The sequence below is a fragment of the Limanda limanda genome, chromosome 10, assembly GCF_963576545.1.
Source record: "Limanda limanda chromosome 10, fLimLim1.1, whole genome shotgun sequence".
In the NCBI taxonomy this organism is placed as follows: Eukaryota; Metazoa; Chordata; class Actinopteri; order Pleuronectiformes; family Pleuronectidae; genus Limanda; species Limanda limanda.
The window spans coordinates 27432378-27444235 of NC_083645.1; the positions used below are offsets into that span (position 1 = coordinate 27432378).

At 44.0% G+C, this 11858-nt stretch overlaps 1 pseudogene; it reads left to right on the forward strand.

The window, feature by feature from the left end:
- The first annotated feature begins 1931 nt into the window (after nucleotides 1-1931).
- The window catches only part of LOC133011502 (cilia- and flagella-associated protein 251-like), a 13678-nt pseudogene continuing 3751 nt past the window's right edge, over nucleotides 1932-11858 (forward strand).

Consider the following 11858-nt stretch of genomic DNA (forward strand, 5'->3'; position numbering starts at 1 on the left):
AAAACACGGAGATAAAACTTAAATATGTTCTGTACGTCATTCGGCGCCTGGCGGCTCCGGCCTCAGGGTCACAGGAAGGTGAGGAGGTCAAGGGCCGAAGACACTGAAGCTGCAGTCGATCTGTTCGGTGAGAACTTGTTTCTCCTTCTCTCACCGAGTGAAATCTCTCATGGCGTTAAACTCTGACCCTCTTCACAACTCCAAGGAGAAAATATCAGAAAGAAATCGTCTCAACTGAGCACAAACAATATCGATCGGGGTTTTTTTTTCCATCCGACCCGCGCGTGTGCTTACGTTTGTACTTTTACTACTTGGACAAATTTCCAGCTCAAGCTCTTTTTCTTGTGCTCGCGCTGTTTTCGTGTGAAAGTGAAAAGTCCGGTCTCGGATTTCTCCAGAATTCCCCGACCAATAGGAAGCCAGCTGTAGCGTTGAGACACTGAGTCGATCCTGGATTTAGCCGCTCAGCCCCCACAAATGGAACAAACCATCATAGTATCATACACAGGGGTGTCACAGGTAAGGCAATCCCTGAAGCTTTAACAGCTTATACAACAAATTCCCAATGGCTGGAAAAATACCCGGCAACATATTTACCAAACAATTGCTTCATGAAGGCATAGCCAACTAATTATAGAACAGCATAAACAATATTAGATACCGCGGGTTCACTTCCGGTTACCCCCGGAAGTCGAGCGCCTATTTACTGCTCTCCTTTCCCAAACAAACAAACACGCGACACTGAACAACGGTAAGACAAACGCTGTGTAATATGGAATTAATGTGAGATTTTGAACTAAATAAACGGAACATTTATAACACAAGACATTGTATGGCAATCCCTGAAGCTTTAACAGCTTATGTTAAAGAGCTCAGTGTCGACGAGGTATCTGTCGGACTCGGCTGGAGAAGACGAGACGGACGTGAAGTTAGCTCGTGTCATCGCTGCAGCGTCAGCGCTGAGCCGCGGCGCTAAATCACCACAACACAACCGCAGCTGCATCAGCAACAACTGCTTTCACACACGAGGTGCAAACGAACTGAGAAGATCCACGACGGGTGATTTGATCCGAAGGTTTTTACGGTGGAGTCAGATCTGCACGGCTCTGAAATCTGGAGGCAAACTACAGGAAATTGTCTGAAGCAAATTTTTTCGAACTCTTTCAACAGCTCAACAATCATAAGAAACAGCCAGACTCAGGCCGTTAACGGAAAAAAAAATCTGCTTTAATGAAATAAAAAATGATAAAACCACATTCTGCATTTGTTTTAATGGACGTTAAAACAGTGGATGGAAATGAGCCGGATATAAAAGCCTCCATTCTCTCCTTCCAAAGTACGAAATGTCCCTCTCTCCCTCCTAAGGACCCACTTGCAGCTCACCTCGGAGCCATTAGTGACCTGCGGCGCCCGGGGGGGAGAGGATGGACCTTCACCGCGGCCCCCGGGGAGCCGCACGGATCCGCAGCTCGCTGACGGACGCTCAATAAAAGAACGGCGTGACAGTTCATCTCGGGGCTTTACAATGAACATCAGTTGTTTTTCTCTCGCTCTCAAGCTGCGTTTTCCCCGAGAGGACCCCCCCCTCCCCCCCCCCCTCCACCCTCCGCCCACCCACCTGCCCGCCCACACATTATGATAAAGGCCATGAATTGAAGCCATAAATTACCTCCCCAAACATTGAAGAGAGTGATGATTAATCACTCCACAAAGTCTCCGCTGAGGAGACACACAAAGACGCAAAGTCTCCCGCTGCCAAACCGGCGTCTGTGTGTTCGCCCGCCGATGATTTACAGCGCGTCCGAGTTCAGCTCGAGTGTCGGCGGCTGAATCGGAGAGAGCGGCGGGAAGATGCCAAGCTGACAAAGAGCCCCGAGACAAAAGTCGCCCGCACCTGAGAAAAGCTTCGGAGCACGGACACGTTCTCTGCGATGACGGCGGCGCTCGCTTCTCTCAGCGGCCACCGGTCAACCGGGGCCTCCATTAATCAAGCCGACTGGCGGTTTGTTTACCCGTCGGGTCTGAAACAGCAGTATCTGTCCCAGCCAGCTGCTCACTCCCCCCCCCCCCCCCCACCTGTCTCTCCGCAGCCTCGGCTAATCTCTGCTTTCTAACTTTCTTTAATTCTGCTCCTTCATTGTCCTGCTCATAAAGAGTTTTTGGGGCAAACTTTACCTCTGCACCTCGCTGCTCTCTCTCTCTCTCTCTCTGTGTGACTCTGGTTAGTTCAGTCCCTCTCTGCTGCTCCGGGGAGAGCTCACGGGAAACTGTTTGCTTTTCGCCCGGGCCGGGGCTTGTGGGTAAATAACGAGCTCCTTGACTCCTCTCTGTGTGTGTCCAGTGTAAACAGCGGCGTCCGCAGCGGAGGCCGGCGGCCATCGCTGCCTTCGCCTCAAGGTCAAAGGATCAAATCCGACCAGGACTCCGATCCTCACACTGACTTCCTGATGTTAGAACTCACTGTTATTTATTTCTGGTTTTCATTCGACTACAACCAGGCTGGAAACTTAAAATCCTCGATGCTGGTGATAAAGTACGGAGGTAAAATAGATATTTAAATTCTATACCAGCACATATGGTTATGAGTCTGAGCTGCTAATTGCTAACCAGTGCTAATGCCGGGTTTTTTCTGCACAACTTGTGTGAAGGTCCCAGTGAAGTGTGTTGACAACGTGGAGAATGTGTGAGTTGGATTCATGAGTTTAAAGCACTTTGATACATTTGCATATTTGCATCACAACGAAGAACAAACTAAAAGGATCGAGCGTGACAGACGTAGACAGAATTTAAAATGTGTACGTTAATCATAAAATTAACTGTATTTGATAAAACGTGTTAGAAGCTTGTGAGAGAAACGCATAGTTTGCATTTCCTCTTTAGCAGCTACTTGTAATTTATGTTAATTGGTTTATAAGTGATGATGTCATCGACTCGTGTTCCATCTTTGTGAGTTTGCGTTCACATAAATGTTTCCCAGTCAGGAACTGAGTTTTCTGTTTATTCCAACGATTCAAAACCATCAGCAGCATTTAAAGATTCAACAGATCACAACAGAAACCCGATTGAACCTCGGCAGCGTTTCCTCATTGTCTGATTCAGCAAAATGTTGTAAAAACATTAATTTGCTTGATGGAAACGAAAAGATTTTCGTTGCAAATGGAGAGCTCACTGTTATTTATTTCTGGTTTTCATTCGACTACAACCGGGATGGAAACTTAAAATCCTCGATGCTGGTGATAAAGTACGGAGGCAAAATAGATGTTATTTAAATTCTATACCAGCACATATGGTTATGAGTCTGAGCTGCTAATTGCTAACCAGTGCTAATGCCGGTTTTTTCTGCACAACTTGTGTGAAGGTCCCAGTGAAGTGTGTTGACAACGTGGAGAATGTGTGAGTTGGATTCATGAGTTTAAAGCACTTTGACACTTTTGCATATTTGCATCACAACGAAGAATAAACTAAACGGATCGAGCGTGACAGACGTAGACACAATTTAAAATGTGTACGTTAATCATAAAATTAACTGTATTTGATAAAACGTGTTAGAAGCTTGTGAGAGAAACGCATAGTTTGCATTTCCCCTTTAGCAGCTACTTGTAATTTATGTTAATTGGTTTATAAGTGATGATGTCATCGACTCGTTTTCCATCTTTGCGAGTTTGCGTTCACATAAATTTTTCCCAATCAGGAACTGAGTTTTCTGTTTATTCCAACGATTCAAAACCATCGGCAGCTTTTAAAGATTCAACAGATCACAACAGAAACCCGATTTAACCTCGGCAGAGTTTCCTCATTGGCTGATTCAGCAAAATGTTGTAAAAACATTAATTTGCTTGATGGAAACGAAAAGATTTTCCCCCTTTTGTCCTGAACTCACAGAGTCGTGATGCTTCTTCAATACTTTCCCGCTCGTCTTCCTCTCGTCCGACACAAGCTGCAATTGATTCAAAGTCCTCAGTGGCAGAACAGACAAAGGGGTCATCTATTATCCTCGCCCACCATCCGCCCCCCCGCCCCCCCCCCCCCCGCCCTCCCTCTCCGCTCCTCAACTCTCCTCGACCCGTCTTTGGCGGTCACCCATTAAAGGGAAACTCTGGGGACGCCGCGGCGCTCTCTTCTGCCGCCGCCGCCGCCGCCGGCCTCGCTCCACTTCTCCGAGGCCGGGGGGGGGGGGGGGCCGGGGCTAATTGGCGGATCCACCAGGGAGCGCTCCATCCGCCAATCCTCGCGGCCGGGGGGGGGGGGGGGGCTCTCCATTTTGCAAGCATGTGATCTCCGCTGAGCCGGCGACGGAGGAGGAGGAGGAGGTCGGGGGGGAACGCGGGTGGGTCTGGAGGACGTGGCGAGCGATTCCCGCGAGACGAGTGGGAGGGAGGAATAAAAGAGAGAGAAACTTCTGAGCTGTGAAATTCCTCTTTTAGGCCTTTTGCACAGAATGTAAATGTATTTTTAAAGGCGGGAGAATAAACAACATTATCTCCGGACGTCCTTCAGAACGCCGGCGTGACCGTGTCGCGGCCGGGCGGCGTGCTGTCCAGCAGGGCGGCGCCGTGCGTCCACAGCACAGAGGGGTTTGTGGGTAATTGACAGTCGGAGCCGCGCTGCTCAGCGAGTCTCCAGCAGCAGCAGCAGCTCCTCTTTGTGTTCATCAGCTCGGCCGATCGATGGTCATCTGAACCCCGGGAGAGAGAGAGAGGCCGAGCGAGGGATGAAAAGTAAAGACTTCTCCTTTGTTGTCCGGGGCAACTCTGTCCATCGCCGTCGGCAACGCTCCCAACGGGCGAGCACACGAAAATATGAAAGATTGGAAAACCATGACAAAGAGCTAGAATAAATCGCTCTATTTTTTTCTCTCCCCCCCCCCCCCCGATGAATCCAGATTCTTTCCACTTTAGAAGAAATGCTTTCAAAATATTGTGGTTGCTTCTCGCTTTGAGCCGCTCCTCGGTGACCGGCCCGGGTCCGGAGGGAGCCGCCGGCGTGGAGGAGCCGGAGGAGCCGGAGGAGCCGGAGTGACACAGTTGGATTTGATCATGCAAGCCAATGCAAACTCCAAACCACAGCAGCACTCAGCTGCAGCGCGGGAGCTGCTGGGAGCTTTGTTGTCTTGTTGAAATGCTGGAAGGAAAGTGAGAGACAGTAAAATCGTGTTCCAGAGTTCGTCTGTGGAGAATCCGTCCACTTGGTAAGAATGTGTCTGTAGCAGCAACGTGGCTGAGAATCACCGAGAGGAGTCGTGAGGTTTCTCCTCGATGAACTGGAGAAGGGTCGTGTGCAGCTGCTTCAAGATGATGAAGTATATTCTGGTCGGCCGAGAGGTTGATGTGGTTGTAGAAGTTGATGATGAAGGAAAGGAACGCGGACCCAGTACTTACAAGTATAATGATGTTTATTACACAAAAGTAGTCCAGGTCAGGACGAGCTCTAGAGACTCGGAGAAATCACTCAGGCCAAACGGTGAAGTCTGAAGTCTCCCTGCAGGGCAAGAGGTTTTATAGGTGGGAGGTGGGACCCCAAAACTAGAGATAACATGACATCACACAACAGGGCTTCAGCCTAAATAAAGACATGTTTAGTATCTTGTAGTGTGAGGCGTCTTCATGGTAAAGGTCAAAGAGTATTAATGCATACCTTCCATACCACCTGGGATAGTGTTTAACGAGTCTGAGAATTTGAGAATCAACCGAAGATGATAACATGTCATCCTGGTTTATGACCATGTTAAAAAGAGTTATTAGCTAAAATCATTAACTCTAGTGAATACACGACAATGAAAAGGCCACATTAAGTTCAATAGTGGGGTGAATATGGTATTGACTGTTTCTGACTTTATAATCACAATCGTGCTAATTTTTAAATCAGCTGTGTCTACCTATACTTGACTCTGATTGGTTGTAGACGGCGTTGGACTAAATGTCTGCGTGTTGCTCCGAGGAACCGTTCACACCTGATGTTTAGGTTCAGACCAAACTGAAAAGTTTTGAACATCATTTATATTTGACTCTGAGCAGATCACTCTGGATGTTCTGATCTTTAACCTGAAGCAGTTTTCAGTCGTCTCTCAGTAAATGTGATGGACAGAAGTTTAAATCACCATCAAAAACACTTTGGGACAAACGGCCCTTTATACGTTTCATGTTTTTTATTCTGCTGTTAACCCGATTTACTTTACTCTTCATCCCGATGTGTTTTATCACTGATTATTGATTGTATATCAGACTTTAAAATCAGAATCGTGCTAATTTTTTAATTAAAAAAATGAAATTCAAATTGCTGTCTCTAACTCTCCTTGACTCTGATTGGTTGTAGCTGGCGTCTGACGTGGGCGTTGGACTAAATGTCGGCGTGTTTCTCCGAGGAACCGTTCACACCTGATGTTTAGGTTCAGACCAAACTGAAAAGTTTTAAACATCATTTATATTTGACTCAGATCCCTCTGGACGTTCTGCTCTTTATAAACTGGACAGAAGTTTCTCAGTCCGTCTGTTTAATCACCATCAAAAACACTTTGGGTCAAACGGCCCTTTATACGTTTCATGTTTTTTATTCTGCTGTTAACCGGATTTACTTCACTCTTCATCCCGGTTCGTTTTATTACTGATTATTGATTGTATATCAGACTTTAAAATCAGAATCGTGCTAATATAAATATAAAACAGTTTAAATAATATTGCTGTGTCTAACTCTCCTTGACTCTGATTGGTTGTAGCTGGCGTTGGACTAAATGCTCGCGTTTTGCTCCGAGGAACCGTTCACACCTGATCTTTAGGTTCAGACCAAACTGAAAAGTTTTAATTATTTTTGATATTTGACTCAGATCAGATCCCTCTGGACGTTCTGGTCTTTATAAACTGGACAGAAGTTTCTCAGTCCATCTGTTTAATCTCCATCGAAAACACTTTGGGTCAAACGGCCCTTTATACGTTTCATGTTTTTTATTCTGCTGTTAACCGGATTTACTTCACTCTTCATCCCGGTGCGTTTTATCACTGCTCGTCTTCACTCCGCTGTCACTTCTCTGCAAAGTGCCGCTCTAATAAAGTGTATTATGCTGAGTGGCTGATGGTGGGAGTTTGGTTTGAGGAGCGCTGGAGGGATTCAGCTCTGATGTGATCAACATGAATGTTTCACGATGTTTAGTTCCAGTCTGAACACTCCATCGATTCACAGCAGCAGAATCTCACGGAGCATTAATGAATGTGTGTGTGTGTGTGTGTGTGTGTGTTCGCTCCTGTTTTCACTTTTTAAACAATAACTTGATCAAACGGGACCTGATTCAGTTGTTGTTGGATCACGTTGTGTTTCCTGAGGAAGGAGGTGAGGTTTATTAAAAACAGAGAGTGGTCGTCCGTCTGTCCCTGTGGACATGATATCTGGTGACCGATTCTTCAAATGTGAAACAGAAAACACACAACATTCCTCCAAGTGTCCATAAGCCCAGATATTCATATTGGACTTGAAACTGTGTAATTTGTGTTTTCAGTCTAAATCTCCTCTGATCCTTCGCTGCTTACAGAAACCTTGTGACCCAAATCCAGTGGTGGAGGAAGCACTGAAGTTTAGTACTTAAGTAAAAGTACAAGTACCCAGAAAAATATATACTTAAGTAAAAGTAAAAATACTTCATCAACAATCCTACTTAAGTAAAAGTAAAAAGTACTTACTTTTAAATTTACTTTAAGTATTAAAAGTAAAAGTACTCACGCAATGGGTTGTCTCTCAATGTCTAGGCTGTGCCATTTTGATAAAGAATGCAGATCTAGCTACTGGTAATACTCATGCCTCTACAGATGTCACTACTAGTAATAATTATAAGCAACAACATTTGTTTATTGGAAAGGTTGGTGTACTTATTGTGCTTACCCTCTGTAATACTGTTCACAATCTAGCTTACAATTCTGCGGATGACAAGTTATCTAAATCAGAGGTCTTCAACAGGGGGTCCGCGACTTATGACCATGTGATATTTCAGTTTTTCTTTTTTAATAAATTTGCAAAAATTTCTATATTTCTGTTTTTTTTCTGTCAAGATGGGGTGCTGAGTGTACATGGATGATAAATAAAATTAACTTTTTTGATTTTAGCAAATGGCTGCAATGAAACAGAGTGACAAATTTAAAGGGGTCTGAATACTTTCCGTACCCACTGTATGTTTATAAATATATATCATGGCCACCCTGTACATTGCACATGTTTAAATTAAAAACATGAATAAATTAACCCGTGTAATATTTGAATAGCTTAGTATTGAATGCACAATATCAGGGTAGTTATGTTTATACATGGCACTAGGCCCAGTTTAATATAAAACACACTTTTATACAATATATACAGTAGGGGGTCCCTGCTCCATCTCTCCACCTGTTCGGGGGTCCTTGGCCTGACAAACGTTGAAGACCTCTGATCTAAATCCAATTCTCCTTCCACGTCCGGATCGATACAGAACCCGAGTCAGAGAGTTTCCAGCTTCTCTCCTGCAGCCGCTGTTGTCTTTACTCCGATGTTCATCCAGCAGAGGAGGAGGAGTCTCCGACCTGTTGCTCACGAGGTGAAGCGGAGCAGTTCTTCTTCGGGGGTTTAACTCTTCTCCTCCACTACATCTCCTCATCTGACTGCACTGCGGCCTTTTGTCCCGGTCGTGTCTGCTGTCAGGAAGTGCTGCTCCTGGGCGGCTGCCTGCCACTTCCTGTGACACGGGCACAAAGCCGGCGGCGACAAGCGCATTTCAGGAGATTCGCACAAAGAGAGAAGATGTGTGGGGGGGGGGAAGACGCTTTCCCAGTGAAAGACGGCGGCGGCTGCTATCAGCTCCTCTTTGTTGGTGGAGAAAAGCCACAGCAGGTTCCCTCCACTTTATCTGATGGACACACGTCCGAGCTCAGGCTGCAGTCGCCGTCTGGGGTCGCACAAATCGGGGGGGCAGGACCGATCAAACCGCAGACGCCGTCCTTTTAACTGCAGCATCACACGGAGCGTTGGAGAAAGCTGGGTCTGAATGTCAGGACGGAGCCGTCACGTCTCCTGGTCGCTCAGAGCAAAGCTTCCTGAGCAGAGAGGATTTATATCAAACCTGCAGCTGAGAGAGAAGCAGGAGAACATCCTCCGACCGGTTCTGTAGGAAAACACGTCTGAGCAAATAGGTTTCAACTAAATATGAAAACTACACAAGTATGTGTGTTACCTGTTGAGACATTTTTAAAGTTTTGGGTTAAATTGCAACAGGGTTAATTAAATTGAACCTGACCAGATGTTTTGACAATTCAAGATTCAAGATTCAAGATTTTTATTGTCAAATGCAGAGATAACATGAAACAGTCGCTGGCAATGAAATGCTTGAGTCACAGGCTCTGTTTAAGCAATGCTCAAGTAATTACAACCAATAAAATAAAATAAAAATAGAAATACATTAGTATAAAATAGAATAAAAAGTATAAAATAGAATAACACGTATAAAATAGAATAAAAAGTATAAAATAGAATAACACGTATAAAATAGAATAAAAAGTATAAAATAGAATAAAACTAGAATATCAAAAATTTTAAATAGAAAATAAAATATATATATATCTAAATAAATATCTTTACAGATGAAGAGAAAAATGAAACGATAGTAGTGCAATTTGTGCAGTAGTGCAAATATGCAAATATGCTAAGGTGCTGGTTTGGTGGAATTATTGCAGTTCAGAGGAGTTTAAAAGTTTGATGTCCAACTCAACTTTATGGGCAAGAGGACACGTCTTGTTCTGATCCTTCAGTCGGAAGCCGGGTCTTTCGTTTCCTGCGAAGTTGCAAACTGGATTTATTAGCATCTGAAGACTCTGAAGTTGTGGATCAGAGCAACAAGTTTGTGTTACATTACATTTGTTATTTTAAAAACCTCCTCAGAAACACGTCCTCAGTCACTGTAAACTGACATCGTGTTGCTCATCTCTTCAGGATCAACAAACATGAAAACACAACCTGCCAACATGTTATTGACCATTAGACAAAACCACACGTGTAATATTTGTATGAGAAGCTCTTTTGGCAATGCTCAAGTAATTAAAACCAATAAAATAAAATAAAAATAAAAATACAGTACTATAAAATAGAATAAAAAGTATAAAATAGAATAAAACTTATAAAATAGAATAAAACGTATAAAATAGAAAAAAAAGTATAAAATAGAATAAAACTAGAATATCAAAAATTTAAAATAGAAAATAAAATATATATATATATATCTAAATCTAATCTTTACAGATGAAGAGAAAAATAAAACAACAATAGTGCAATTTGTGCAGTAGTGCAAATATTAAAATATGCTAAGGTGCTGGTTTGGTGGAATTATTGCAGTTTAGAAGTTCGATGTCCAACTCAACTTTATGGGCAAGAGGACACGTCTTGTACTGATCCTTCAGTCGGAACCCGGGTCTTTCGTTTCCTGCGAAGTTGCAAACTGCATTTATTATCGTCTGAAGACTCTGAAGTTGTGGATCAGAGCAACAAGTTTGTGTTACATTACATTTGTTATTTTAAAAACCTCCTCAGAAACACGTCCTCAGTCACTGTAAACTGACATCTATTTCTCATCTCTTCAGGATCAACAAACATGAAAACACAACCTGCCAACATGTTATTGACCATTAGACAAAACCTCACATGTAATATTTGTATGAGAAGCTCTTTTCCAAACCCCGAGGTGAGAAACATCCCTGCAGCTTCTCTCTCTTTCTCTCCGGCTCGAGGCAAAGAGGATATTTTAAGCAAAGTAAAACCTCTCATCTGGTTCAAGCTCTTCATCATTACTACTCCTCTCCCTCTTGTTTGGGGCGTCTTCTCTCTGAGCTCGGTGCATTAAAAATTGAAAGCGTTCTTTGTGTCGATGCAGAGAGAGAGACGGGCGGGGGGGGGAGAGACAGGCGGGGGGGGAGAGAGGGAGCGGGCGACGTCTCTCCTTTGAGCGCCGCTCCTGTGCTCTTGAAAAGCCGACATCAATGGAGCAGGGAGGAAAAGGAAAGTATGAAAAAAAAATATTAGACCAAAAAAAAACAAAGAGGGAAAAAAGGAGAAGGCGACATGAAGAAGTTGTTGTCACTCTGTTTGTTTTTAATGTTGAGATGTTAAAAAAAGGCGTGTGAGCGTCGTGGTCGTGGTGAGACGAGCACGTACAGTACAGGATGTTACATCTGCTCCCACAGGAGTCTGACACTGGGAATGTACAAAACAAAAAACACACATCTCAGCGTCTACAGCTCCTCACACACACACACACACACACACACACACACACAAACACACACACACACACACACACACACACACACACACACACACACACACACCTGCACCTGCTGCAGCAACTATTGGTTTTATAATGTTTACGTCTTTATTCAACAGAGATGATGCATGTAGACAAGATTTGTGGCCAGATACAAACAAGGACTTTTATTATAATAAGAATACACAAATAAAATGGTAAATGTACTTTCCTGTGTATCAGAAACTTAAAATTACAAATCAGGAAATGTAAGTTTTTCATTTAATAACTCAAGACCCAACATTTCCCCGATACTTTCCAGAGGCTGTATGTGAAATTGCACTTTTTCTGCAGCCCTCTAGTAAAATTTCAGTTAGTCTATGTGAGAAAACAGCAGGAAAATGTTGACGAGGTTTCTAACACGTGACGGACGTGAAACCTGAAGAACTCAAAGATCTCAGGATGAAGAAGAGGAGCCGGACACGTAGAAGACGAAAACGTCCACTTGGAAACACGAGGAGATTCCAGATCTTCTGGTGATGAGGCCGACGCCGTGTGGGAGGAGCTGGAAACAACAAGACTGATCTGTCCACAGCAGAGTTTATACGTCAGGTCC